This window comes from Epinephelus moara, chromosome 12 (assembly GCF_006386435.1).
Source record: "Epinephelus moara isolate mb chromosome 12, YSFRI_EMoa_1.0, whole genome shotgun sequence".
Lineage (NCBI taxonomy): Eukaryota > Metazoa > Chordata > Actinopteri > Perciformes > Serranidae > Epinephelus > Epinephelus moara.
Genome location: NC_065517.1, coordinates 37,199,267 through 37,205,266, shown reverse-complemented (window position 1 = coordinate 37,205,266; position 6,000 = coordinate 37,199,267). Strand labels below are relative to the sequence as shown.

The following is a 6,000-nucleotide window of genomic DNA, read 5'->3' as shown; positions in this document are numbered from 1 at the left end:
TTTGCACTTGAAGGTTGCCCGTTCACTTACGTTTTAACAGCTCTGACGCTACTATGCGCCCCGGCTGTATCTAGGCTAACGGCTAACATGCTAACTATTATTTTTATGTCACTAGTCACTTGAAACAAATTTAGGACGATAGGAGACAGGTTGAAATAAACCGAAATTTCCCTTTAACTCAGACCTGCTGTCCTCATTTGCGGACACTTTTTTGTGCCATCTAGTGGTAGTAAGACCACAATACATTAATTTATGTAAAAACAAGATGGCAGCCATCTCTGCCAAGTCAGTCTGCAGCCGACCCCGACACAAAAGTGGACAAGGTCCAAAACCTGATCACAGTTTATGGTCGACTTTAAAACTGTCTTGTTTGAGGACATTGGGACTTTATTGTCATTGACAGTGTTTACTTTTTTATACTTATTGGGTCCTACTGATCACAAATAGCTAGGAGAAATTAAAAATACATGCCAAACAAAAGTTCGGGTCTCAGGATGGTATAGGTCCTGGTGTGTGTGTATTTCGGGACCGGTGTGTATACGACAGCAGCATGAAAAAAAATTGAATTCCCCCCCGGGGATTGATAAAGTACATTTTCTTCTTCTTCTTCTTCTTCTTCTTTTTCTTCTACAATCTGCTCAGTAAATACACTATATTATAGTGTACCCAGAGTTTTCTGGCCTCGGCAGAATCTGCAACACCCCTGCATTATTTCCTCCCTGCAGTTACTTCTCAAAAAGCTTTATTTAACTAGCAGAAGGATCAGTGGAAAAGGATCTGATTGTATTTCTAAGTTATAATCCATGAATCATGCGTATATGAGAACAGAGGGGTTGGAAATATTAAGACATCAGACAGTATGGAGCTGAATATTTTCTTTGTTATTCTAGGCGCCAGGGCTCGCTCCTGGAGGAAGTGGCGGGCATTGTGGTCAGCAGCTGAGTACAGTATGGAATAGACCCAGTGTGTGTGTGTGTCTGTGTGCGTGCGTGTGTGTGTGTGTGTCCTGAGTGGTGATCGGAGGTGTGGCCATCAGTCTGTCAGGCTTCTTTCTCTCTGCCGTCTCGCTCCTCCTCTCCCTCCTTCCCTTTCTGCAGCGCTGCAGTCTGAAAAAAAAAAAAGTCCAATTAAAGTAATAAACCACACATCCCATCCAGCCCCAAAACACACACAAGCTCTCACATACATTTCCCCAGCAAACACAAACATCTAACACACACATTTGTGCACACAGGTAAGCACACATGCACAACACAAACACACACACTCACCCTCAGTTCCTCCCCACAGTCATCCCGCCTCCCCTGGTTAAATATCCTGGTTATTAAAGAGAAATGTGCTGCAGATTTCTGAGGCTCTGTGTGCGACACATCTGGCCTGGGCCTTCAGGAAACGACTGGTTCACTTCACTCTTGTCATCACCTTCCAACACGTTTCTTTCACATTTCAATTTGGGAGCGGCGCAGCAGGCCGCTCCAGCGCACACACACAAACGCACATCTGTACGTACACATGCATAGACTCTAACGCACGGTGCACAACCACACATGGACACACGTGCTCAGGCACAGACACACGGTCCACATTAACGGCAGTGGGAGTGCACTTTTTAGTGTTACAACACTCTGTTTTCAGCCTCTCAGCTCAAAGGGGTGGGCTCGTTTTCATCCCTTTCTTTCTGTATTTTCTCAAACCTCCCTCTCTGTCTGTCTCTCCCTCCATCTCTCTGTCTGTCTCTTTCTCTCTCTGCAGTGTTTTGTTGACAGTAGAAAACCTCTAAACCACCCGTGACACAAACTCCCATTTCAGGCTTGGTCAGGATTGTGTGGGATTAGCGGAGTGTGATGGACTGAGGCTCTGGGAAAGACATTTTTTATGGATATGTATTGTGTGTGTGTGTGTGTGTGTGTGTTTGAACTACAATACTCTGCACACAGTGAACTTTCAGGCAGCACAAAAGGACTTTACAGCCACTGAAACTTTGAACCAAAAAGTCAACTTTTTGCCAAGGACTCAACACCAATAGGCCGCGTTAGATAAGAGGACAGATTAAAGATTAGATCAGCTTTCTTAACCTCACACTGGGGAAATTCACTCATTAAAGCAGCTCAAGAGACAAAAACAAAGGCAAAAAGGTGATTTATTGATAAATATTAACAAGATAAAAATACAACAAAAGTACAAATAAAATTGAACAAAAACTAAAATAATATCAAAGCTATACATGTTTCACCTCTACAGATACTGTGAGATTGACAGTATCTAACACTCATGGGTTTACAAGACACCATTACAGTATTGTTGCAGTGATCAATCCACAATAAATGTTCACATAAAGATAAAAACCTGTTCAGTGGACTTTTACACTGAGTGAGCTGGTCAGTTGTGTTTTTATCTTTATGTGACTATTTGCCCCATCCTTAAAGAGCACCTGACTTTTTTACAGCTAACAGACAGTGTGTTAACGCAGCGCAGCACTCCCTATTTTTTCTCCAAAATAAAAGTTATGTTACGGCTCCATCCCAAACAAAATACTCTGCCTTATATCACAGACCTGGTAAACAAAGTCTGCCACAACAAAGCGTCTTCTTCTAAAACATCACTCATATTTTTCATGGTCATGCAACCAAAAGAAATCAACATAAATTGAGGCAATTTTATTTTAAAGTACATCCCTTATGTCTTTGTATGCAGGACAGTAAAGCAAAAAAAACAACAAAACAAAACAAAAAAACTTATTCTCATTTTCATCTGTTACGTGACAAACAAAGTGATGGGTGATTGCGCAGAGTAATTATAATACACACACGAGTGTATAGCATTGAAATATAAATATATATCAATGTTATTGCACAGTAACACAAGAAGGAGAAAAAAATATGAAATTACTTGGTATAATATATAATAAAAGATATAAAGGATAATTGCACAGTTTATGTTTGATGTGTATGTCATATATACAATATAATATGTATATATTGAATACATGATTTTAAACACATATAATAATGTAGATTATATATATATATAGTATAATAATATAGTTTTGTTAGTATGTATGATATGAATAAACATTTATAAATAGGATATAAACCTGAGGTAAAAAGTGCAAATAGCTGTCATTTTATAATTGGTCAAGTCAACTTTATCTATTTTTATTTACAAACAGAGTTGATCCAAAGTGCTCTTACAGCACAAAGAAAGAAGAGAAACACAAAAATTTGAATGATAATAGCAATAAAATAATAATAACAGTAATGATAACCTATCTTTACTGTTACTATTGCACCTATAGCAAAAACTGTATCCTTGTTGTTTTATATTTTCACCACATTGTGACAGAAACAGCAATGACTCAAATTATTCACAATTAAAGGCTGGTTAGTAAAAGTGTTTTAAGATGACTGTTAAAAATGGGAGGAAGATAATTCCAGTTTCGGGGCAGTGATAGAGGAGGGTGATAGAGGCAGAGACAACAGTGTTACATTATTTAAAAATAAAATAGCATACCATACATTCAAAGTGACACTGATAGCAGTAGAGTCCTTTATTTGATACTTTTTTTCTATTTCATTCAATACCCATCATGTGAATGGAGAAATTCAGTTGTATAAAATACCACCAGATGCCACAGGTGTGTAGTACAGCCATACTTTCAAACATTTTGGTGGCATCTTGACACACTGAACTGACAGTTCTATCAAATAAACCACACTTGACTTCACCAAACTGCTGCAGTAGTGATTACATGTTGCATTAAATCAAAGAATGCTTGCAGTGATTGGCTTTACAGGTCACAGTGTACGCTTGTGAACCGAATCTGGTTGCCGTCGCCATCAAAGACAACAAGTTAAAGTGCCACTGAAGTTAAGGTTTTTGGCTCAGAATATGAGAAAAGGATAACGGCCTTTTTACCATCTTTACCAAGAGTGTCTCTCCGTTAGTTTGGTGCTACAGTATTTACACTGAATCATTCAGCATAACGTTTGCCAACCTTTGTTATCTCTGCCATTACAGATAAGTTAATGAAGCTAAGCTCCAGAAGTTAACGTTAGCTTAACTAGAGCCCTTTGGACAACAGCTAACAATGATGTACGATCACCAAAGTACAAAACTAGAACAAAATAGGCTAATGAACTCCCAGCAAACAAGGTGACATGATGAACAACGCAGCTAGGAGCTAACGTTAGGCTAACTTTAGCTAACGTTAGCTAGAGATGTTAAAGATAACTTTATATTTCTTTCCAGCAAAGTGACAATATGTTGCCTCAAACACAATGTTGACTTACCTTAGAACAGATGTAGACATCATTGTTAATCTTATTCACGTTGAGTTGATGTTGTGGTCTAACGTTACCACACAACTTTATCCAAAGGAGACACTTTTCTCGGTTGAGATGTGGTTTAAAGTGTAAAAAATACACCTGGTCGCCCAGCCTCTCAGGATACCTTGTGTCAGAGTTGCATGTACCCCATGCACACCGTTTGACCATTTTTAAACTTCAAATCTCAGAAAAAGCTCATAAAACCGAACAAAACTGACTTTCTGTAATGCATTTCAATGGACGTGTATGGGAATGGCTATACGCACTGTGATTGGCTCATCGCGTCTGAGGGCGGGACTTAGCCATAGGTCAATTAGACAAGCCACTTACCAAAAAAAAATGTTGGCATTGTACATGTCTGTAAACCACAGATTTGCACATTATTATGTAGCAAATACGTTGAAAATGTATATTTCAACAACACTTTGGTTAATGTAACCAATTCTGAAAAGATCATGTTTCGGCTTATAATGCCCGGTTTTAGGAGCACAATCTCCGCTGGAAAAGCTGCCACGTCTTGGGAAAAAATAACCCCGTTTTTGTAGCACTATCCCTGCTGGAAAAAGAGCAATGACTCAATTAAAACAATTGGTTTTGTTGTTTGTCTGTCTCCAACAGTGGCCTGCAGCTTGGCGGCCGTCTCGCCTGGATCAGTGATTTCCAACTGGTGGGTCGTGGACCAAAAGTGGGTCACGGGTTCATTCTGAATGGACCACAGGTGACTTGCAAACATGTCAAGTTTGTATAAAACACACTTAATTTTTAAGTACTGTGAATTTCTGATGCAGGGTTTTTATTTTGAAGTGCCATTTCCTGCTGTAGAGTCAATGATTAACAGACAGCTATTTGACAGAGTCAGCAAACTAGCTCGACGACATGACCAAACACAAGTAAGATGCTAAATGTATTTAACTGTGTGGACCTTGAACTAATGACTAAGGATAAATCTGGCCCCGTGGCTGGACCAGTTGGGAACCACTGGTGTAGACGACACGCCATCCATCATCCCCTCCACTTTCTTATGACACAATGAGCTTGTACACCACGCCACTTTAGGAACACTAATATAATTCACATGAAATGTTTGCAGAAGCGTACAATGGCAGCGTTTTCTTCAGGCCGTCGTGTAGGGAGACAAAATGTACAGAAACTATAACTGAGCAGTTAAATGAACAAATATTGTGTGAAAGAAAATTTAATTTGAGTTTCTATCGTCTGTGTCACACATTTCTCAGCTGAGTGAGGAGACTAATTACTACTGGTGTATTTCTAAAATCATAGCTGCAGCCTTAATTACAGTGTCCAGTTTCTCTGCTGTCTCAACAGCTCCTTTGCATTTGAAATGTTGGAAAAGTGATTCTTCAGACAAGTTTATCTGGTGCGTCAACACTCAAACATCTCCACACTGTGTCTAGACGTGAGTTAAGAATTCAAGACAGCCTTAAATCAAAGCACACTACTAGTGTTATTTAATTTTTTTGTACCCTTTCTTTAGTTCAGTTTTTCTTGGCACGTGATGTTTTCACAAAACACACTTCCCCTAACTGTTTAGAGACGTAATTCAGCACCATTTCTGCCTGAATTCAGCGCTGAGGCAACCTGATCTCATTGAAATGTTTCTGCGGGCAGCAGCGGTTTGCTCTGTAGTCTGCTCTTACAGCATATGATGTGGAAG

At 39.4% G+C, this 6,000-nt stretch overlaps 1 protein-coding gene across 1 annotated transcript in view; it reads left to right on the top strand.

Moving 5' to 3' along the window:
• LOC126398977 (hormonally up-regulated neu tumor-associated kinase) overlaps positions 1-6,000 on the top strand; it is a 987,429-nt gene that overhangs the window by 157,805 nt on the left and 823,624 nt on the right. Inside the window, exon 3 of the transcript XR_007570838.1 lies at positions 4,944-5,043. The gene's annotated coding sequence lies outside the window, so the exon portion shown is untranslated. The remainder of the gene's footprint in view (positions 1-4,943; positions 5,044-6,000) is intronic.